The sequence below is a fragment of the Aphelocoma coerulescens genome, chromosome 2, assembly GCF_041296385.1.
Source record: "Aphelocoma coerulescens isolate FSJ_1873_10779 chromosome 2, UR_Acoe_1.0, whole genome shotgun sequence".
Taxonomy (NCBI): domain Eukaryota; kingdom Metazoa; phylum Chordata; class Aves; order Passeriformes; family Corvidae; genus Aphelocoma; species Aphelocoma coerulescens.
The window spans coordinates 126,074,139-126,099,008 of NC_091015.1; the positions used below are offsets into that span (position 1 = coordinate 126,074,139).

A 24,870-nucleotide genomic window follows, 5' to 3' on the forward strand; every position below is an offset into this window, starting at 1 on the left:
TCTCTATCCAAATCTGGTTTTATCATTAGGAAATCTTGATTAATCAAGACTTTTTACTCTTCTTTTAGGTATACAACTATCCATAAACAGTTGCTTTTTTAGGCAACTTCCCCAGAGACACCTTCATTTTAATCTTCCCTCACTTTGGCTTGGGTGTTTCACACCTCACTCCTCCAATAAACTCCATTCTGTGCCTTTTTTTCCCCCTCCTCATTTTTCCCTCTCCCTTTGTGGTTTCTTTAGGAGTTTGTTTGTCACAAAGTCTGTTTGATAGTATTTACAAGAATTATACAATTATAAATATGGGTTTATAAAAACGCATTTTCTATAGTTGGTATTTAGAATTAAGCAAATGAAACATCTTCCTTTTTTTTTTCTGCCAAACTATATATTTAATCTTGGGATTTTTTCAAGGTAGACCTATTTTTACTTGTATCCAAATTAGAAATACAGCCCTAGTCTGTTCCAAGATGTGCACAGCACCGCAGCCAAGTATGACTGAAAAGGTCACTGAGAGCTTCCTGGGCTCCTTCTTTCTGTTACCACTCGGGGATGAGTCAGTGTTGGTTTGTGTTTGCCAACAACCTCAGGTGACAAACTCAACATGTGGGGTTGCCTCATTCCTGTTCTTGCTAAGTACTGAATCTTTTTCTGTGCTGTAATATGAGCCACAACAGTGTAAGAATGATGAGAAAGTGTCTCAAGTTCTCACACAGAAGCTCTTCCTTGCCCTTCAGCTGGCTCCACTAGCCATAGGCTTTCTTCCATCATCGAGTTGAAGAAAATGTCTTAATTTAATATTTGATTTTGTTAAGAAATGCCTGGACCAGTGTATAGTTTTAATTTTTTCCATCTGGATAAGGTCTTTAAGGCCATTGAAAATTATAATGCACATGAAGAATTAAAAACTGGAGAAATATTCTTTAGAATTGTAACTAACATGTAATTTATTTAAGCCTTATGTTCTGGCTAGGTATAACTTGATATTCTGCTCAGGTGATGTCTGGGTGATGAGAGGTGGAGCAGTAGTTGTTCAGGTTTCATCATTTTCTTAGAAATCCATTCATTTATTCTCCACCAGTGTGGAAAGATGGTGTTTCTGCAAAGAGGCAACCATAAACATCCAAGAGGCAGAGCTCTTTGCAGAGAGCAGGAGTGATGCTGAGGCAGAGCATCAGCAGCTCCTGGTATCCTTGGAAAGCTGTCATGGCTTGGCAGCTTCTTCCTTTGCCTGCAGGAGTACTTTGGCTAAGTCCCTGTAGGCTGCAGGGTGGTTAGGCAGGGTGGACACGTGGCGAAATAATCACAAGAGTGAGTAAAGACCTGTCAGGAAAAGTGGTCAAGATTAATAGATACAGGCACTTAGGTTTGCCTGCAATGGTTAAGCATTCCTGGTCTGGTTTAGGTATATTCCTTCAGGAAAATTCTTTTGAGTTTTTACTACAGAAAACCAGAAATATTATCTCCAGGTAAAGCTTCCTGAATACCACTCTTAAAATACACTCTAAATAATTTGAGTGTTTTTATTTACCCATGAATCTTTCCTTGGGCTTCAGTGCCACCAACACAGGGTTTACTTTTCCTCTCATCCGTGTTGATGGTCTTCATATATTTCCTCTACGATATTAAATCCTACACTTATCCTATCTAGCTTTGATTTTATTGCTGCCTTCAAGCTTCTATTAGATAACACAGCAAATAAAGATGAATAAATAAGATTGATTGATACTGAATGTAACATACCACCTTTGTTCTCTAGCATGGAAATTGAGCAACGCAAACACTACAAATAGGCATTCAGCAAAGGCACTCTGGGCTGAGATGCTAACTTTGTCAAAAATTGGTTAAATGCAATATCACTAAAACAAGTTATCAGTGTCATCTTCAGCAGTCTTCAAGATTCTGATTTTGTGCATTATAGACCTATGTGCGTGACTAAAAAAAAAATCAAATTATCCTCTGGTGCATGTATTTAATAAACAGTAAATGATGGTTCCTGCTAGCAAAATGGTAGCAAATTACTATAGCTTGTATATATTTATTTCGTAAGTATCTTCTCACTTATCTGCACCAGCAACTTGCAACTCAGAGTATTTAGAAGTTTTGCCTCGGATATTTAGATTTTATTTGATCTATGATTGGCAGATATTATTTCTATACTTGTGCTGATGATTTAAACATTTAAAAGAGGGGAAAACAATAATTCTTTTTTTTCAGTGGCAAAAGAAATAAAACCAACTGAAACTTAATTTGAGCTGGTACCTAATTCACTTTAAATTTCTCAGAAAATGGGATGCAGCAGGGACACCTCCATAGGGCCACAGCTTCATCACTGCTGATGTGTTGCACACACTACCAAAGCTCCCAAAGGGACCCACAGTCAGACAACTGTCAAATCAACCAGAGAATTGGGTAGGAGCTCATGAAGGCTTCATGTCAAGGATGAGAGAGCAAATGGTATCTGATCTGACAGAAAGTTACACTGGCAAAGGCAATATCTAATCCAGCATCAAGCATGACAGAAAAAAAGTTAAACTTTCAATCATTTTTAATGTCTGAAGCACCTGGGAGGAGGGAACTGATGCAAACTGATGCAAACTGATGCAAACTGACGCAAGCCAAGTGCTTCAAGTCATAGGATGAAGCATTTGTGACCTAGAACTAGAAGACTTAAGGCTTCATTTGCTATGTTATTGAACCATGTTTCTAGTCAAATTCAGGGCAAATATAAACATAGGAATACACTGCTTATCCCAATGAGTTTGAACCCTAAAGAACAGCAAATACACATGCATAGCAGAATATCTAGGAAACAAATTTCATGACAGGGATGGGCTATCATCCATGGGATGATGTAGGTTGGGCAGGTGATAGGTACACAGCATAGTGCTCCAAACTTCATTCCTGGGGAGATTAGCTGTATGGTCTACTGGGTTTCCATGGGCAAGTTTTGGTAGGGGGGGGCTGCAGAGGTGGCTGCTGTGAGAAGCTGCCAGCAGCTTTTCCCATGTCTGACAGAGCCAGTGCCAGCCAGCTCCAGGACAGGCTCACCACTGGCCCAGGCCAAGCCCATCAGCAGTGGTGGTAGTGCCTCTGGGGTAACAGAGTTGAAAAGGGGACAGTGAACCCTGTGCAAAAAAAGGGGATAGTGAACCCCATGCAACTGCAACTCGAAACAGGAGTGGGAATATATGAGAGAAACAGCCCTGTAGACACCAAGAACAGTGAAGAAGAAGGGAAAGGAGGGGCTCCAGGTGCTGGAGCTGAGATTCTCCTGCACCCCATGGGGCAGACCACAGTGTTGCAGCTGCGCCCCTGCAGCGCAGGGACTCACACTGGAGTAGAGATTCACCTGCAGCCCTGGGACAACTCCAGAGCAGGTGGATGCCTGAAGGAGGCTGTGACTCCATGGGAAGCCTGGCCTGGAGCAGGCTCCTGGCAGAACCTGTGGGGCCATGGAGAGAGCCCACACTGGAGAAGGTTTGCTGCAGGGCTTGTGACCCTGTGAGTGACCCACCCTGGAGCAGCCTCTTCCTGAAGGACTGCATGCTCCACACTGGAGCACTTTGTGAAGGACTACAGCCAGTGGGAAGGACTCATATTGGAGAAGCTCATGGAGGACCTCCTGCTTTGGGAGGGACCCCACGCTGGAGCAGGGGAAGAGTGTGAGAAGTCCTCCCCTGAGGAGGAAGGAATGGCAGAGACCAGGAGTGATGAACTGACCACAACCCCCATTCCCCTCCCCCATCCCACTGCGGTAGGGGTGAACAAGTGGCTGTGCAGGGCTCAGCTGCCAATAAGGGTCAATGCAGAATAGACAGAAAAAAATATATCTTTTATTGGGCCAAATACATTTTCATCTGAAATGGTTTTTATTTCTCTATTTTTTTCAGTTTTTCAACTATGTCATCGCTTCAGGTACCAGCAGCAGCAGAGTAAATGCTGTTATGGGTTCTTTTAGTCTCCCAGTCCTCAGCAAAATGGTATTTAAAGGACTTCGTGCACAAGAGATTATACCTTTGATTACTAATCCTTAACAGACTTTTCTTCTATTAACTTCTCCTACTGCTCTTTAAACTCCTGTAAAGGTTTATAGTGCACATCCCCTTGTGTCAGAATTCCACAGATTAACCATGAGCTATGAAGAAATTCTATTTTGTTTGGTGGCTTGTTTTTTAGCTACATTACTTTGACCTCCCTGGGCTTTATTGGACTAGTCCTTCCTTTTTTTATTTTCTCAGTGTAACATATGACTCATAGGGATGTATTTTACCTCTTAATAGCTGCTTCTTTCCACAATTTGAACAACCTTTATGACTGTTCATGATTATCTCGCTAATTTTTTCTTGCTTCCTTTTTGAGATGATTGTGGGGGCAGTAGAAACTGCAAAGAACACCCAGGATAGCTTTATACAATATCATACAACATCATAATATTTGCTATCTTGTTTTTCTTTTCCTTTTGTAAATGACTATTTACTTTTTTACTGCTCCTGAGTATTGAGCTGACATTTTCACTGAATTGTTCATTACAGGTCAATTCTAAAGATCTCATTCCTGTGTGGCAAAAGTAATCTCAGAACTCATCACCTTGTATGTAAAATTGAGATTGTTTTTCCTCATGTGCATCACTGTGTATTTACCAACACTGATTTCATCTGCTATTTCATTATCAGTTTATTTCTTCTGCAGTTCAGTTGCCCTTGTTTTTATTATGTTGAATAACTACCACCAGCAAATTTTGTCTTCTCGTGGCTTCTTTCTTCCTTTTTCCAGATGATTTATGGAAGTGTTGAAAAGTCCTGAAACAGCAAAGGTCCTGGGTGACTCCACTTTATTTATTAGCTAAATAAATTTAACATTCAACCAGTAAAACTATATTAGGCTATTTATGTGTTTCCTTGTTGAATTTTCCCCCTTTAACAATATGGGTGCTGAATTTTATTTAGGTGGTCAGGCGTTCCTTAAATACTAAATTTTTAATAACCTTTAGCAGATAGGAGCAGTCAAGGATATCATTTGACAGACTTCTTTGAACCATGAGAGGGGGTTTTTTTCTGCTTATCTAGAGTCTTCATATTTTTTAAGGACACAATTTACAGATTCTCATTGAGTGGAAGCAATCACCAACAATATAAGTAACACAGATAGATAGTGCTAGCCTAGCATTTATTATGTGTTCTTATGTTTCCATATTGTGTGGTTGTGGACAATGTTCACGTGCATAGGTTGATCCTAAATTTCAAAGAAACTATTAGGAAAACTTGAATTATCTTCATTTCATAAGCATAATTTTACTTTAAAGCATTATGCACCTGGGTTTCAATGCAGTATTTGGCCCTTTTGTTTGCACTAGATTAGATTGTGACTGATCATAGTTTGTATCAAAATATTCTTTTAAAACATATATTAAATTCCTTAAATTTGGCAGGTTCCCAAACCTTCACAGTAGCCCTCTCCCAAAAGGCTTTTCTGTTTGCAAGTAGAACATGTCAGATAATATCTGGAAATGAAGATGTAAGGTGGTCATAATCTTATTTGAACAATAGAAGTAATTGCATCAGGCTAATGCTCTAGGGATTGTAGATTCAATCACTTTTAACACTTTTTGAAATGTGCTTTCACACCAGGGGTAGGTGAGAGTGCTTTTAATGGGGGAAAAATATAATATCTGAAGAATCTAGTATTTTTTCTGTTTTTGTTGTGCTTGAGCAAAATTCATTTTATGGTCACTGGGATTAGCTAAAACAATTCCCTTAAATTCAATCAAAGATATTGATATTGTTAACACTTTTCCAAAAACAACAAAACAGAGAAACAGAAAAAATTTATGACAAAAATAATATTTTCATTAAGATTGAAATATCCTACAGTAACATGCTGAATTCATCCAATTTCAGAGAGGAAATGTCACTATCTTTTTGGGGGGGTGGTTTAAGACATGAAAAGACTAGATTTAAAACTATATGCACATTACTGGTGGTGATCTATGTTGCATCTTGTCCATGCTTTATTTTTATACTAGCAAAACAAAGTAGTTTTTCCTTATCTGAATAAAATATTCTCTTGTTCCAGAACAGAATTACTTTGGAATAATCATTATGCAAAGACAATTTCAAAATCACTGAATTGACATGCATCTTATTTGCAGTGGTTTTTACTTTAATTTTTAGGTTTGGGTTTTTTAAGCTGTTGGAGTGTGTCTGTATAATCAGTGGAAACACAAACTGTTTTCCATTCAGTTCTATGTCAATAGAACAGAATATTCAAAATATTTTCTAAACTCCTATAAACTTCTGAGTATAATTAAAACTAGTAGAATCTGCAGAAGATTTAAAAGAAGATTTATAGTACCAGATCTTAATAAGACTCTAAAATTGCTACTTGTAGAGAAACTCAGAGAATGAATCCTCAGGACTTTTAGGGGGTATTCCAAAGATTTTTAAGAGTTTAAAACCAAAAAGTTTTATTTGTGTTTACATTTCTCTTGGTCTTGCTGTACCAAGCTGAACAAGCTGTGTTTGTCTGAGACAATTATTCCATGAAAACATCCTGTTTTGGCTTGAAGACATAAAAATTAGTAAAATTCAGAACTGCTATCAGGGACATTTGTTTTGATAGCTGGCCAAGTAATTTTAGCAATTTGTGTGACATTTGCCATTTGAATTGGCCATCGGCTTCTAAACAAACATTCATCCTTGTCATGCCTTTTGCTATTAGACTGAACAGTACCTGATATTTTTAGTACCTGATCTCTGAAGTAGTTATATGTTGCAGTCAACACACCTCTTAATATCCTTTTTGATAAGCTAAGCAGGCTGAGCTGTAGCTGTCATATGCAGAAATGCATTTTCTACCCCACAAGTAATATTTGTTACTCTCTTCTGTCTTCTCTCCAGTTTTTTCATCTCTTTTTACAAAATGTGGACTACAGAACTATATTATTCTGACATGTCTCACTTATATCACATACAAATAACCACTATTCCCTTCTTTAGACAGCCACAGGTCATGTTGTCACTTTTTGCAGCAAAATTGCATTGACAGTTTGTGTCAAATTCTCTACATGCTGTACATGTGCTATTTTTATGGTCCAGTCTTAATTCTGCCAGTTATGAACTCTGTTCCTCAGTATGTAAGTTTTTATTTTACAAAGCTAAATTCATTTTGTTTGAGTCGGTTTGACCCAGCTCCCTATATTCTGCTATGTCAGTTGCTTTTTCTTTCTTGTATTTTAGGGTGTAAGTGTTTGGTGCTTGCTTAGACACATGTGATCAAAATGATTTAAAATCAGACCCTGGTACAGAAAACTGTGTATTTTAATAACTAGCTTTTTTCAGAAAATAAAAACTAGAGAGTACTTTCACAAATCCTATTAGTTATTCCAAGTTTGAAAAAGAACATTTCCGTAGTTTTGAATCACAACGTTGTGGAAAAATAAAAGATAGACTCTGCAAATAAGGTCTAATTTTATCTATTTTATCAGCTATGTCTGAGGAAATGGTGAACATTAGATAAATTTACATGGAGAATATTCGGACCCCTCACACCTGACAAACTGTAGAAAATTACTGTATAATCTGTTGGTTCAAAGATCTCCTTCACTTAGCTCAGCCTCCTCTATTTTGCCATCACTTTTATTAAAATATCTTCATGCACTTTACAAAATGGCTTTGCTTAACCTCAGGTTTAGTCTTTTTTTTTCCCACAATAAATAATCCTAAGAAGTGAGAGAAGCTTGCTAAATCACTGCATTTATTATGGACTGCAGTGATTTTGTCTGTACAATTTTTGAATTCTCAATGAGATACTGTGGATGCCTGATCTCTCTGTTTCAACTTTGATCTCCCTTAAAAATATTCTCTCCTTAATCCAGTTGGTTACATTATTTCTCAGGGTAAGAGTTATCTCAGGAGGTGTCTTGGTGAGTCATTAAATGAAAATGGGCATTTATTCACATAGAAGCATGGAGGAAAAAAGGAGGCATATCAGGAGGGAAATTATTTACCGGAGTCTGAGTGCCCAAGTAAACTGATCTGGGCCTGACTTTACAAATAATATTATAATACAGGAGGCTTTTACTATAGGTATTGAGCAATGCTCTCTTTGTTCATGATAAAGGAAGATACTTCACAAGTTTAGAGAAAGTTTTCATCCTAAAATGCATGAACCCAAACCCTCAATATGAGCTAACGATGTTTCCCTAATGTTCTAACTGAACAGGTTTTCTGTTTCATGCAAAGAATAATATTATATTAACAAATATGGTGCAGAGCCTATGCACACAGACATTTTCTTCATTGCAAAGCAATGAAGTGGACAAGTGAAAGCCTGTGCTCTCTGGAAATGCCAAGGAGGAGCATGGGCAATACAGTAAAGCTGAGCAATTGTAAGATTTCGGTTCACTGGAGCAGGAGACGATACTAATAGTCTGTGCTGTGAGAGATAGTGCCTGCACTCCTCTCAGACTCGCTGGTCTAATAGAACACGATGGATCCAAGTACGGAACCTGCTGGCAGGAATCTCAGTGTCTCAACAAAGCGTTACGAGGCTCTGTCATGCCAAGTGACAGAATAACACAGGCTTAGTACTTCTGTGTCTTAGCTCATCATATTTCCTGTTTGAAATCTGAATTTCTTTTTATTAGTTGACTAGTTGACACTGTATATGAAACAACATATGTTGACAAGCACATATGCTTGTAGATATTTAATGATCAAATAAGCTATTTCCAGCTATTTCCTTAGCTTATCCTGTCTTGTAGAGTGACTGCAGTTCCCATGTTGCATTCTTGGTGATGAACGTGACAAAAATGTTTTACAGGCAGGAAACTGGCAAGTCAACTTTCTGATTAGTGTTTAAGAAGTTTTCTTTTATACAAAGTTTTCACACAGTAACATCAGTGGGGTTTTTTGTTGGTTGGTGTTTTTTTCTTACTTTGTATTTTTGTAAATTTAAAATTATTTTACATAAAATGCTAGATAAAATTTTGGATATATTAAGTGAGGTTTCATGGAGGACTTACGGGTTGTTGCTTTTTGATGGGCCTTAAATAACTTCATGCTTGAATAGTTGAAATTCTGCCTAAATGAGGGGAATGTTAAAGTTCCACTGAAGTGGAACTGATAGCTACTATTATACTACTACACTTTGAGAAAATCCAGCTCTACAGTGTTCAGCAGAACGGGCAAACAATTTTATCTTCTAATTTTTCATCCATGCATATTACAGAACACTGTAACTGTTGTATTTTTATTATCTTGAAAATATTAAGACCTCAGTTGACAATGACAGCAGTTGATATGTCAAAGCTTGCCAAACAAAACACAGATGTTTTGAAATTTCTTCTAGAACATCAGCCTTATCCTTCTGCTATGTATTTTAATGACATTGAGGGTTTCTTGAAGCTCTTAATGCAGCTCCATGGTGGTTCCTTTAATCTCATCCAGGTTCATCTTCAAACATAGAATCCCACAAGTCTACCTGGTCACAATGAGACAATGCAAAGTATGCACAAATTACATTAAATCTAACCATAAAACAATTCTATTGCTTTCTATAAAACCAGCTGTTGGGTAATATTTCCTGTGACATGATAAGCTAATGTAATCTAGGGGACATTTTTATTTTGTAATAAAATGTCAAGAAAGAACTTAAGAGCATACCAAGAAAGAACTTTTGATACATTACTAGTTAATGCCTAAAACAAACAACCTTTTTAAAATTAAAACAGTATATTTTTAAAGTTATCATTTAGAAGTGGTAGAACACTTAGAAAAAAAACACAGTTCAAGAATAAATGTTTTCTATTGCCCTTCTTTGTATCAAAATTTCACTTTTGTGCTTTGACTTTTTGCCTTTTTCTGTCATGTCCACTGAAGCCAACGTCTTAACTGGAATTGGGTATATATGAATAAAAATCGGCCTACCCTTGAACACAGCTTCATCCTGAGTTGTCCTTTGAAGGAAATAAGGTGAGTTTAATAACATTCAGTCCTCACATATCCCAGAAGTATACAATTTTTTCTGTAAATAATCAGTAATAGTGAAATTAAAGGAATTAGATAGATCACTTGAAGATAAGCATATGTAGAGATGCTTACTTAGAGACTGTCTGGATTTCTGCCTGTGGTTACTGTAAGTTCATTTTCTCTTTCATTTTTCTCTCTCTACACTTTTCTCACCTGGAAATTGGAATATGAAGATATTGCTTCCCATATATCAAGATACCATAGTATGAATTGTACTGAAACTATTCATTAGTATAAAGCCAGAACTTTTCCATAGCAGGCAATACTATGAAAAATCTGCCAATACACTTTGCAATGTTTCATTAAGAAGCCAAAATATTCAATTGAATTGTGTTTTCCCATTTCAGTATCTTCAATTGCATTTGCCATTCAGACTGCTCTGGAAGCTATAACATCTAAGGTGGACAAGTGTCAGAAGTATTATCTTCCTTACTCACTGTAGATGATGTGTGATTTTTTTAATAGAGGAAAAAAAAGGAGCCATAAAAGGACCTAAAAAAAACAATTTCATCATCAGCATCCATAATTTTTCCTTAAGAACAATGTATTGCAGTGTTTATGTTCATTTATTTATCTAGTTGCTTTCAAAAGATAACCCATGCTTTAAGTCACAAAAGAAGAGTTTCCAAGCCTTTTTGTAGTAGAAGAATGGCAAAACAACTTTGTAACAGGCAAGACCGAATTTATGAAATGCCTCTCTTCTTCCCTGGTTATTTTTGTCTTGATTGAACACTGACTTAAAATAAATTCTCCAATCATTGTATAAAAGTTCATGTTATCTCTTGAATAATTCAATCAATATATTCCACTAGTGTTACAGCGGGGATTACTGTAACTCGCATATATCAAACCAGGAGTCCCGTGGAAAAGAAATATATCTATGGACAGATTCTTGATAGATGTTTCAGAGATGTTTATTTCTCCAGCCGCATGGCCGGGGTTCTCTCAGGAACTCCTCAACCACGGGACCCGACCGCCCCTGCCCACGCCGGGGAACACAAACCAACCAATGGGGAACGAGGCTGAGCAGGGGCAGGGAAACCCCGTGCCTCCCTCAGGGCTACATGGCAGGGGAGGGACCCCAACACACTAGCTATAAAATTAGTCAATCAGCAAAATATTTGTCAGTAAAGTCATAAAGTATTTTTATTGTAATTCTTAAGTGATATGCAAAAAATTTTCTTCCACTTTAAATGTTGGTATGGAGATGAAAGGAGCCTTCAATATAAAACTTTTTAAAAAAGAATGTATGTGCTTGATGAGTGAACAGTTCCTTTTAACCATAAAATTGCTCAGAGTGCTGATTCTCTGTTCTAATGCAATCAATTTGAATGAAAACAATTTATTCTATTAAAAAAGAACTCTATGTAAAACTTGCTAACCTGCAGAAATGCATTTAGTTGGCACAAACTATGCTGTAAATCTTCATCCAAACTTTTGAGCCGTAGTTCAATTAGAGTGCACTGTAAGTCAAAAACTATTATAAATATGGGTTAGGATAAGGACTGAAAACCAGTAGTAAAATACAGAATTTTACCTGTTGTAAAATACAGAAATTATATGATGGCTTTATAAATAAGAATAAGAATGTGATTAGATGTTTGTTTTCCTCACCCATGGACCCAGTAGGTGAGATTTCCTCTTCAGAGAATTTTACAAGTGTGTAAAGTCCTGTATATACATGGATATATGGTCTTTCATATATGAATGCTAGTGAATATTTATGAGAGTCAGCAGAATCTTTACACTGTATATGCTTTCACATTAGGCACAAAAAAGTCTTGCTTTTGCTACAGCAAGACCTGAATCAAGACCCAAGTTTTCTTTAGGCAGTTGTCCACAGCTGGTACTTGATCCAGACTTAGCTTACTGTTCCACGTGCCAGTACAAGGTTCCTGTGCGTCTCCTAAGTTAGTGCATGTTTTTGTGAGCCCTATGCCTGTGCCTGCATGTCTATGTATAAAGACAAGGGCACTTTATTTGATCCCAACACTGAGCCTTCTCTTCCTTAGGAAAGTACTGTAGATGTATATACATATACTATTTTCCTGAGCTCAAGAAATATTTTATTTCACTTGAGCACAATACAACCTTAAAAATTGGATTTTGTAGAAAAGGCAGGATAGAAATTATTCATGTTTCTATGAAAATAGATACTTCTGACTAATAAAGCCAGGAGGAACTCTGAACTGCTTCATACTCTCTCTTCATGGTTCATTGCTTTTCTTATAAACCGAGAATAATGATTTCCTACCTTGCTCTTCGTAAGAGCCTCACAGAGCTGAATGCCTGGAATACTGTACCATACCAGGCACTGTGGTGATAAGGTCCATGTAGTGGACCTTTCTCTCAACTCAAGATTACCAATACCAGAATCATAGCCCTTGTTTACTTTGCAGGGAGGCTTACCTGCTGCAGTAAACCTTAAAATCCCAGTCTGTTAATCATCCACTCAAAGGATGCATTCTAATGATCCCACTCAGCCTGAATTATTCCTCGTGCAACATTCAGGTGAGTGAGCTGGGCAGGATGCAGCATGCCAGACTAATTCCTGCAGGGTGAGCATAGCCAAGCAGTCCTAGAAGGAAGAGGACAAGCTCATACTCAGCCCTGCAATGGAAGCACAGAAAGGCAGGCATATTATAGATCCAGATAAACCTTAACTTGTCCATTTTAATGTCACCAGTGATCTCGTCAGCAGATCTCTCCCCAGTTACTCTGCAGTCCAACTGAATGTGCCTGTAAACAGAAAATAACAACTTGTGGAACTGATGTGTGTTTGTCACCAGCTCTGCTCGTGCATTTCAAAAGCCTTGTCTGACCAGTGCTGACATATGGAGCTGCTCTGGGATGAATCATGAAGGAAACATATGGATTAAGCATTTATGGCATTAAGATTCTTACTGAAGCAGAAGGTGGCCTGTGTGGGCCTATAGGGATGATTCATAGAGTCACCCCTATGTTTTCTTGAGGGTGAAAGGAAACTTCATTCCACTTAATGTCGTATTTGCAAACTCACCACTGCTTTTATATCCATTTAAAAAGTTCATGATAAGATTGCTTGGAGAAAAGCAGCATGACTTGGTAATTAAGGTGCAGGATTAGCTTGTTTAGCTGATGGCATTCCTTCCAACAGCACTGATCAAACTTCCCATCTTTCCAGATGCAGAGCTACCAAAACAATTTTATGCACAGCAAGGGTGCAGATTTATGTACCTTCCCTGGGCTGTATTCCTATTACTGAAGTCATCCAGTCTCTGGCTGTTCAGTTTTTCAAATAAGCCTGCTCAATATATGACATTTAAAATAAAAAAATATGCAGTAAATTTGACTGGAAAACAAGTTTGGGATTCTGCCTTCCACTAAAGATGTTGAAATCTGCAAAGTGAAGCCAAAGAAAACTGTCACAATTAAGGCCAGTGCTTTTTAACAGAGGAAGCAATCTACAAAGCCCACTTGCTCCTGCTGTAGTGGAAGTGGCTGAAATAAGGAAAGGGCAGTAATAAGTACACTTTCTGCACTTCTGGTCCTCCCATCGACTCCCCACTTTCCTGCTGTTGGGGGACGAAATGCCAGGATATGTGAGAGTGGTTTACAAGTGGTTCTGAATTGTTATTTCTGAGGCAAACTAAGTAGCTTTTGACAAGTCACCTATTGGCATCTGGAATTTTTGTAGCAAGAATGCCTGAATTCAAAAGCCATTTCCTTTCACCCATGAGGACCATAATAGCTGGCCATGACAAACTGGTGTAACAGATGTATTATAAATAGGAATACAACACACATGGATAATTCTTAGCCAGAAATTTCATGAAGATCCTTTTACATTTTTATGTGCATGTAAGTTATATATAGTTCATACTGTATATGAATATGTGCATCTAATTCATATGTACTACTCACAATTCAGTCGCATAACACGATGCACATTCATTATGTATGATGTGATAAATACACATCTGTCTCATACCTATGTGGTAATCACAATCATTTTGGTTTAGCTTCCACTTTTCTTTCAGACTCTTTGTTGTTGGTTTCAATTGTTATTTCTTCCAACTAAAATAAATTCTCTGAAAAGTTTAGTGATCAATAAAGTAGGGAAAAATTCAAAATCATTTTTAGTTAATTCATTCTTCTGACCAAAAAAAAAAAGGAAAAAAAACCTTTTTTTACAATTCATTGACTTCAAAATGTTCTTGGCAGTATTTGGTTTTAGCGTTATAAGTTTGGGGGTTTGGCTTTTCTTTTTGGGGAGTAGTCTTTTTCTTTTTTTTATAAGTAACTTAAACTTCCCAGTGTGTTATTTTAGCTTGTATGCAACAAATTGTTCATCTCAGTTTTTTCCAATTCCTCAAAAATAATCTTTTTTTTTTTTGAGCACAGTTTCCAAAGCATTAGTCCCAACCATGAAATAAGATCCACATATGGATGGGAACTGGTAAATTCTCTTCAACGATCTTTCAGTCCTAGCCCTTTCAGGGAGAAAAAATAGGCAACAATGCAAAAATTCTTATGTCACATAGACATGGACTAGTATGAATTGTGAACATACAGTTTAATTATTTTGGAGGTGTGATTGTAGGTTTAGCTATATCAAGGGTATATGAATTTCCCTTTTTCTTTTTAACAGAGAACATAAAATGGCACTCACAAGCTAAGAAAAGAGAAGAAAGTCCCCTGTCTCAGCTCTGTCATCTCTTTTCACAGACCTCCAAGCATCAGCCACCTTGAACTTGGACACTGAAGCCATTGAAGAGCCATAGCCATCAGGACTATCAGCTCCACCATATTGTTTACTCACAGCTAATTTAGGATAAGCTTGTTTAAAACTATTTCTTTGAATAAATATAGAAATAATTAATAATGGATTAGAACTAAATGTTAGCAATGTGTATTGCCAATGAATGTCAATTTAGTATTGTTTCCAAGTTTGAAACGGGCCGAAGTTTTCAGTCTTTTAAACATTGCTATCACAGTGAGATCTAATTCTCTTAACATAGATGTATATATTTGCATATACATACATATATATGTGTAGTCACTTGCAATAAATTGAAGACAACTGTGATTATGAATCATGTTAGTAAACAATGCAAAAAAGACAGGGTGTCTTAGATTGAGCTTAAAATTCTACAAATGATGTAGCTTCTGGTTAACTAGGAACACATGCAAAATGTGCAGGTCTGCTTGGGTAAGGCTGCACAGATAAACTGCAGTAATGGTGCATTTTCCAAGGCATTATACCTCCAGACTCTGACAGATCAAAAGAATACTGATGCAATACAAATCTTTGTACACCAACAGAAATGTTATAAATAAGCAACATGATTTAAATATAACTTGTGTTTTTGATTTGCCTGAATAAGATATTGGACTGGGAAATCTAAAAAAAGGCAAACCCGACAGAAATATACTGAAATGTCTTCTTTTGAAAAAAACAGGCTTTAGTTAAGTCCATTCTTCTGAACAGACAACTAATAAATACCTATGAAGTATAGAAAATAATCTTATCATGAAATAAAAGCAACCGTTTATAATTTAAATAATATTCTTTCCCAACAGATAGCTTTCTAATGATTATATATGCTTTGGTTTTGTACCTTTTGTTTCAGAAACAAGGTAAATATGAACTAATAGGGGTCTCCTTGGAAAACAGCTGCTTCTTCTGTTCTTATATGTTGTTTAATTTACTATTGATCATAAAAGGTTCTCTGTAGTGTATTATATATTTTTTTCTAACAGTTAATCTCATGGCAGGCCATTTTTAAATGTTACTGAACCCTCTAAGCAGTAGTATAGAAAAAAATTAATTTTGCAAATATCTAGGAAAATGCAGCCCAGATTTAATGATCTGTAACTTTTTCTGTAAAAAAATAAGTGGCAATCACCTAATGATAGAATTAAGAAACAATTGTTTGATAAAAACAAAATAAAAGAATGAAACAATGCCTAACATTTTAAACAATAAATCTATTAATATAGTCAATAATTCTCTTACACAAAATTTTAGTTAAGTATAGTTTGGAAGAAGGGAAAATTTTGCTGTTGATTGAAAACAGTTCAAAGCTCTTAATATATAATTAACCAATTTACATGATTTACATAGAAAATGCTCTTGTATAAAATCAATGTAATTGTGCCCACACGATTATGGTATTCATTCTGAGATTACAGTAACTGACTAGTTATCCAATAATTCAAATTAAGTCACTGAGCTATAGATGTTGGCACAAACTACTCCTATATCTCATTTATTTTTTCACTCTAAATTAAGAGAGAAACTTGCTTTAACTCCAGAAATGAGAGATCAAAAAAGTGTCAGTAGTAGGGTCAAAGAAGTCTCTGAGTCGTGAATTGCACAAGGTGTTCTTGTGTTTTTCCCTATGTATCCATCCTTGACCAATGCTGCAGTTATGACAGGGACAGCTGAGTCTCTGTTCTGATTCTTCTTTTCTGCTTTTGTTTGACAGCTATCTTCTGCCTTGCATAAAAATAGTCTTATGTTTTTGTGGGATTTAGCACCTTCTACTAAAGAAACATTTACTACATGTTGTTTGGGGTTTTTTATTGCTCAATATGAACATTCACTTGAAAAATTTAGATCATTGTTGTGCAAGTGTTTGCCAACTCATAAAAGCAGTCACAGTTTGAGAATTATTTCCAAAAAAGTGAAAAGAAACAAACAAAGATACAAGTAGAGGTTATTTTATGACTGGCAAGGTATTCACTTTAGAAAATGCCATCATATTGATAAGAATATGTTTCCTCGGAGTCTGTTATGCTTTTCCACAATATGAATGGTCTCATCAGAACATGAAGCATATGCAGTTTTGTCAAAATGTTATAGGCTAGCCACATGAGCTTGACTTGTTTATGAAATCCAAGTCTTAATTTACTTCTCTATAGATAAAAACAATAAAAACTGTCAAAAAATGTTTATTTTGTGAGATATTATTACTTTTGTAGAAGAAAATACAAGAATACAGTTTGCCTTCTAGAAGGCCAACAATAATTGCAATTCTAAACCATGCTGTTCTGATGCTCCTCTGCAATTATAAATGACAATTTATATTCTCTAAGTGGCAAAATCATAAAAAGTCACTACCTTGCACAACAATAATAAAAGAATGGATGAGGTTGTAAAACTAGGAGTGCACTAAACAGTGAATTAATTTTCAGTTTGTTGGCTCTAAAAAAGTCTTTATCTTTCATTAAATATTACATCTGTTTATAAAATAATTTTTAAAAACTAGTATAAAAAGCACGTTTTTAGAAATATTTTCACTTGGCAATCTATTAGTCTATTTCACATTGATTTTCATGTTTAAGAATAAAAGAAAAACAGAACCATAAGGAGCAGTAAACTACTAAAACTAAGTAATCTGAGGGAACATTGCTAGCCATCAAGAACTGTATATACAGATGCTGTTTGTATGAGTGTTGCACTTTTTTCATCATTAAATGAGTACTTTTATGTGGAAAGATGCAAGCAAAATACCTGGTGTTACTTCTATTCTCTCTCCAGCTGCTTGCTATATTGAACAATGGGGGTGACAGAGACACACATTGAACAATATAATTAGTCTCCTACTATCTTCATGTTTAAAGTAATATTCCATTCTTTTTCAAACTGTTACAACTGAAGAGACAAATGATCTAAGTCATCATGCTTTATCTCAGATTATTTGAAATTGTGTGTTTTCTGAATCCAGTGTTTTCTGAGATATGGTACTCAAGTTAACAGGCTTACTTTTTAAGCAAATACAGTGGCTAAACAGAAGGCTCCTTATTAGTGTTTTGCAATATTGCTTTACAGTTTGTTGGGAGTATATGACAACACTCAGCTCACTCCAGAATACACTTGAAAACTCACAGACCTTGGTGTTATAATGGTCTGCTGTTTCGATTGTGCATATTTTTCACTCAGTAGTACTAATACTGAAATTTGAGTTCTGATTGATTTCTTAAGGATGGTTGACTGATTTTTGGCAATGGAATTGAGCAAGAGATTGAGTGAATTGGCTAAAGTGGACTTGAAAAGAAATTTGCTGCTGATCTCTTTTCCATATTTTTACCTGTATTCATTGTTCATATCATTATTTTTTCCTGTGCATATTAAGGAAATTCCATTCATATAATTAAACACTCTGATTCTACTGTGATAAATGCCAAGCTTTAAACATTTTAGCCTTGTATAGATGAAAGATGAGTGAAAAGTGTAGCATTTTCAACTGTTCATATCCTGCTTTAACCTACCAGCTCAGAGTGCATATCATAAAATCTTCTGGAATTAAAAGCCTAATATTTCACTGCTACTTAGTGTAACAAGCTGTTACTTTATATAGGTGGCAGTATACCCCAATGCCATAAATGGTGATCAATAATAAAAAGATAATAACTTCTTTGAAAGGTTTATTGTCTAAACACAAATTTTAGAGTGGCAGAATTCTGACTGATATACAGGTGCCTCCTTCCGGTCTCCTGGCTGCCCCAGAAGAGCATAACCACCAGAACCCTCAAACAGACTTTCTCCCGTTTAAGTTCTTCCTTTCTGTCATTTGAGCCACGCATTCCTAGTTCCCAGGGATGAGGTATGATTTGAACTAGAGGTTCAGAAAGATAGGATGAGTCTGTATGCCTGGGAGAGTGTCTGAGCTCTAGAGCTCTTATTATTGAGATCCTGTATGTTGGGAGGAAGGTAGAACTTGGAGTTTGTGCTCCTTCTTAATGCAGAGACACATATATCATCAAGTGTAATTGGGAAAAAAAAACAGTTTTGCTTTTCTTACTTCAAGAAAACATGGTCCTGAAACCCTAACATAGCAGTCAGAAGTCACGGATGGTAAATTAGAGGCAAAAGTGTCACCTAAGCCTTCATTACAATGCTCAAAAGTCCACAACTTTGGGCTGCTCAACAGATCAATCCACTGCTGTTAGGACAGATTTACTTCTTACCTGGAAGGGAATAAATAGGAATCCTGACCTGCTTTTGGAGCCACTTGGTGTTTGCTGATGTCAGGGGGCCTGATGGAACCAACTCTTTTGCCCCTGGGGGCCTGGTTGTTTGGGATGGAGGCCAGCTCTTGAGGTGGTTCACCTGGGCCCAGCTGAGGGGGGGCAGCAAGCAGTCTGGAGGGACATGAGCTTCATGCCATGAAGCGATGTGGCTCTTTTTCGGGCTCTGTGGGACTACACCCATATCAGTGAATACAATCCTTGGCTCTATCACCCTTCCCCTGCAGCGCTGCTGGGGTGCTGCTGCCTGACGCCGCCTACTTATTGAAGCCTTCAGACTGTTTCAATGTGTATTTTGTTATTGAATTATGTTAAATGAAAGCAACTGGTTTCTTATTAGAAAGACAGGGTTTTTCCTCTGCATTTCCGGGAATCTTCCCATTAGATTGTTTTGGTACATGGCTAAATAGCAATGCTTTCCATTGATCCAATGAAATATTCTGCAGCTTGCAGTGTGCTGCAAAAGATCTTGGATAATCTTTTTCTCTCTTACCAGAAGCAGTCCCCAGCTCCTGACATTCTGCACCTTTACATGGCATCTCACTGTCGGAGCTATCTTTGAAGATAGTCTGAGGCTGTGCTTGGAAGACATTACCTCAGAAACAGTTCCATGCTGAATTTAATAAGCAATCACTTCAGTTGGTCCCACACACAGGTTACAAGCATGAGGGATGCAGCTTCATGCAGAAATGGATGAATTTCTGAAGGTCTCTCAAGACCTAATTGCTTATTGGAGTCACTCATCTTTCAGACCCAGGAAAGTAAGGCATGGACACCTGGCCCAGTGGGATAACATGACTGAGTCTGCAAGTAGAGAGGATGAGAATTAGAGATGTAATAGGACAAAGAATTTATGGAGGTGGAAAAGGCACATGCAAGCTTTTGGCGCCTTCTCTGTTACTGCCAGCCAAGTGTTGAGACCAGAGCCATCCAGGAAGCCAAATTTGCTTTTGATCCAGAGGCAGAACTAGGGCATTCCTCAGAAATTTCCAGCATTCTGTGAGAGACCTGCAGGCTTCTCGCCTGGCTTTCCGCCTGTGCGTCTTTCATACACAGCTAGACTTGCACAAGCTGCAACCAACATCATAAACATGTGCTTGATGTGGGTAGTCCTTGTGCAAAATTCTAATACGTTACTATATGTGGAAAACATAACATCACAAAGTTATTGATCTATTGTTATTCTACAAGCATCTGTGAACTTTTTTTTACCTATGTGTTTTGTTTTACAATTTCAGTTGAAAAGAAGGAGCCTAATTTTTTTTTTTCACATGGAGTGTGTGATGGTGGTAGGGAGGGGAATAAATGTCTTTCTTGTAGTAACATTTGTGTGATTGAGTGGGGAGAAGCAGGCCACTATAATTGCTGTTCTTTAATGGCTGTAGCATTAAATAGCAGCCAGTGCTTTCCTTTCTTTATACTTTATGGAGAAGATGAGAGTCATCAATCTGCTTTCCCTCCCCTATTTTCTTTCTTTTTGAAGAATTCAATTTTACTTTATGTTCAGAGATTACTTTTTCATGACTTTTAAAGTTTCGTGAGGTCACTAGTCAGGTTTCCTCTGCTACTGTACTCTCTGGAAAAGCACGTTTCTCAGTTTTCTCTTTTATTTACTGTCAGGCTTTATTCTGTTTTGAGGATAGCTTTAGGAAATGGCTTGTATTTGTTTCATACATGTCTGGTGATAGGGAAAGCTTTCAGGGGTTTACAGGTAAAAATGGCCTTATACTTGAACCACTGTTGTCTTGTACAATGTGGCAGTCCAGTACCTAAACAAAACAAACTCAAACATTGTCAAAAAGAAGTCATTTTGAAAAGAGGGGTGTTCTAAATGAAATACACTTGCTTGCTAAACCTACAGACAAGGCTGGAGAGAACAAGTTTGTTTGGGATTAGAAAAGATGTGCTTCTGCCATGGAAAAGATTACCTCATGTAGAAAATGTCTCAAAACTGGACTGCTACTAGTAAAACCGTGGCTATAAATAAAGGAATTGTAGGCTATAGAAATTTGGGAAATAAGGTATGTAGGATTCCTACAGAGAAATTCAAACAGTCTTTCCAGTTTGAGTGCACACATTTTGATTCATATTTTCTGATGATCTGCATGGTGCCTAATGTGAAATTTAACACGCATGTATTAAAAGCTATCATTCTCTCTGCAGTTCTAGTGTTTTTTAAGTAAATAACACCTCAAGAAGGAATACTTGAGAAATTCATAATAAAGCAATAGAGTCAAAATTATGCTCCATGCCCTCTGTTCCCAGTCAAATGTTACACATAACAGTCTGAAGTTGCCTGCTGTAAAAGTTAATTGAATTGTCTCAAAAAGGGATTTTTTTTTGCAGTGGAGGCAAGGTATATGGTGGTTAGTGATAGCGACCATACTATATCTTCTAAAGGTTCAGATTTTATGTTAAACATATTCTTTAGTTCTCCTATGTTCTTACATAATCTTTTTCATTTACCTTTAAAATGTTTTAAAATCCAAACCAAGTAAGTACTTCTAATGGAAGAATGAGAAGAAAGTAAGGCAGTAAGTGTGAGACAGAAGGAAGGCTAAAACAAGTTACAGATAAAAAGCATAAGCTGTATTTATAGTTTTGAAGATCTTTTCCTTCAAACAATGCCCCTTCTGCTGTTCAGAGGAAAAATAGTTGAGTGTGTAGAGTAAATCTATTTTCATATTTATGGATTGCTTGGCATTGGGCATTTCGGCAAGCAGTAAGTTTTCTTGCTGTACAAGTTTCATTTCATGTGTGACAACAGCAGAATTGCTCTCAGGCACACCAAATTAAACTAGCAATAAAATCTGAAGTAGTCTACTTTTATTGCACAATGACGTTACTCTGCTGTGTACCTTTGAAAGTGATTAAAAGCATAAAAGTCAAAACGAAAAATATTTTTATTATAAGGAGGTTGGTAAATCCTTTGAGTGATCATTAAATTTGTGAGTGTATGGATTAAGTAATGCTATTACTCCAGGAAAATAATATTTTGGTGAACAATGTCAGAGAAAAAAACATTGATTTGAATTTCAATAATCAGTGAAAAGCTGAAACCGTATTTGCTCTTGCTTGTTTTCAATGCAAATGCAATATTATCAAAGGTTATTTTAATATCTTACTACATTGCTTGAGTAATTCATAGATACAAGTCATATTTATGGTGGGTGGTGAGGCACTACTACAGGTTGCCTAGAAAAGCTGTGAAAGCCCCATCCCTGCAAGTGCTCAAGGCCAGGTTGGATGGGACTTTGAGCAACCTGGTCTAATGAAACGTGTCCCAGCCCATGACAGGGGGGTTGGAACTAGATGACCTTTAAGGTCACTTTTGACACTGTCCATGCTGTAATTATGCCTCCCCTGATGGGGGAGAGATTTTAGAGTCTTTGCCAGGAGTCCGAGAGACGAACGGGACCCTCAGCCTTCTCTGCTTTCAGATAGTTGTTTATTAAGTCTTATCAGTGAAATAGGGCCACTTAACGCGACCCAGACATAGCACAGAGCAGAGAATCCGGGAGAATGCCAAATTATCAGGATTTACACAGTCTTTTAAAGGTAAATCACCCAATGAAAACTTCAAATGAAAGATATTTTCACTTTTCTTCCATTGTCTAATAAATTGGCTGGTCACGTAGACAGGAACTGTGGAATTCTTTATCCAGTCATCCCAAACTACTTGTACTGCAGAATACGGAGTAGTAGAAGAAGAAGAAGAAGAAGGAGGTCTGGAGAACAACAACAATCCTCCAGTTTTTTGCTTTTATCTACTTACTATATTAACAGACCCAAATCCTTTAAATTTTTCACCCTGTGATAATCTTACATAATGTTCTATCACCTAGTTCACACCAGTGTAGATTCTAATTCTTCCCAGAGGGTAGGAAGTTTTCTCCAAGGACGAAGGTCAAAAACAGTGCTGTCCAGGAGGGTAGAACCCTTCAAAACAGGCAGAGAAATACTCTCTGCACTCTGGGTTCCCACACCTTTCAACCCAAACCATTCTCTGATTCTGTGATTCTGTGTTGAGGTTTAGATCTACATTAGTCTTGTTCCTTGTAGATGGTCTCCTTGTTCCTCAGTGTGGAACTTTTTTCCTTACTAATACTAGGAGCACAAATTTCCAGTCCTTACACCATTATATTAGTTGTGGTTTTTTAGACATGAAAATGCATAGTCAGATATACTCCGCCTGTTCCTCTTCTTCTTCCTGTCTGAGCCTTGTCTCACATGACCCCCAGAAGGAGCATACTGCTTGTCCTCCCTCCACAGAGACTGACCAGTTCTTCTCATTCAGCACAATGGAATTTCTCTGCAGTCTTCCATATCTCATATCAAAACTCACTCTTTTGCCACTCTCTCAGCTACCTCTACTCTATTTAGCTACTGACTTCTGAGCCCTCTGAAATTGCATGACCTCAAATACATGAAAGAAAAATCACTGGATGAGGTAAGGAAAATTCACTAGGTTGAATACACAGTTTTTGCTTCACATAAACTGTATTATTCATATAATAAACATTTAAAAATATTTTTGAGCTCTTGATTGGGCAGGTTCCTGATTGCTTTGGCTGAACCTGATGACTGTCTTCTTTGCTGCAGAGAATGTTTACATTTCCTTTTTTGTTGGTCGTGTTCATTTATCTGTGAGTAGAAGATAATAGGCAAATAGAATTGAAAAAAGGAATGCAATGTCAGGTTCTGAACTGCAGAATAGCCACAAAATTCAGCAAAGATTTTCCAATGTTATTTAAGATGCTCTAGCAAAGTGGTTGCTTTTTGAAATCAATTTCAGAGGCAGCTATTTCACCCCATTTACTTCCATTTTTTCAATAGATAAGAAGCTCAACTATTTGGCTGTACAGCAACTTGTGAAGAGTACTCTTTCACATGACAGCACACAACTATTTACAGCACAAGTTTAATTATCAAACATCTGGTTTCCATAGCAACAGAAGGACATTTACTCTACAAAAATAACTTGCACATTCGTTTCAAGGCTAATGCATATCTAAGATGCAAGCTTCCAAAGCTTGGGCTGAATCAGATCAAAGTTGTAGTGATGGATTGCTATCTTTGCATATAATGTCACCCCAAAGCCATCTAAAAAGTGGTGTCATTTTGATGTTTGTTTTCAGTAAGGATTTAAATCCTTAAATCTTTAAATCAAAGGTAGGATAAATAAGTATGTGGAAAGAGTAGATTTCAGAAACTTCTCTTTTTGTTTGGCTGATGGACAATTCCCTGTGAATGACAATTTGTGAGTTGTTTTCTAGTTATTAGTCCCCTATGGGGAACAAAAATTCAGTGACAACCTTTTTTTTAAAGTTATACTCTAACTTTAGGCAGTCATTATCCAAGCAAAATTACTATTAAAGTATTTTTATTCGGGGTTATTTTTTTGCAACTGGAGGTTCAGTATCTGAATTGCTACTTTTCAGTGACTTTTCATCAGTGATTGCTGTAGGGTGTATAGCCATAGAATACATTAAATGCAAATTCAGCAATTCTAAATTCAGTTCTAAGACCAGAAAAAACCAAATTTGAGCTGCTCAGACATTAACACTTATTTATAATACTAAATGATTGAAAATGAAGGATTTAGTCCAAATAAACAAATTTCTCTGGTTTACATTGTGTATTAGGTCAGATTATATAACCAGAAGTGTCAGATCTGATCTTAAAATTCTATTAAGATATATAGTACACTTCCATAATGCAAACAAAAATTGGTCTTTTTCAGAATGATATCAGTTAGTTGTAATAACTGTATTTAGGATTTCAGCACTTGGACTCATATTATATTTCTACCTAATAAACTTCT

The 24,870-nt window shown here is 36.8% G+C and overlaps 1 long non-coding RNA gene across 1 annotated transcript; it reads left to right on the forward strand.

The window, feature by feature from the left end:
* The first annotated feature begins 9,907 nt into the window (after positions 1-9,907).
* On the forward strand, positions 9,908-14,828 carry LOC138105908 (uncharacterized). Its single transcript, XR_011148786.1, has 3 exons — positions 9,908-9,974; positions 12,431-12,542; positions 14,662-14,828. It is a non-coding gene; the product is annotated as an uncharacterized lncRNA (long non-coding RNA).
* Positions 14,829-24,870: the final 10,042 nt, after the last annotated feature.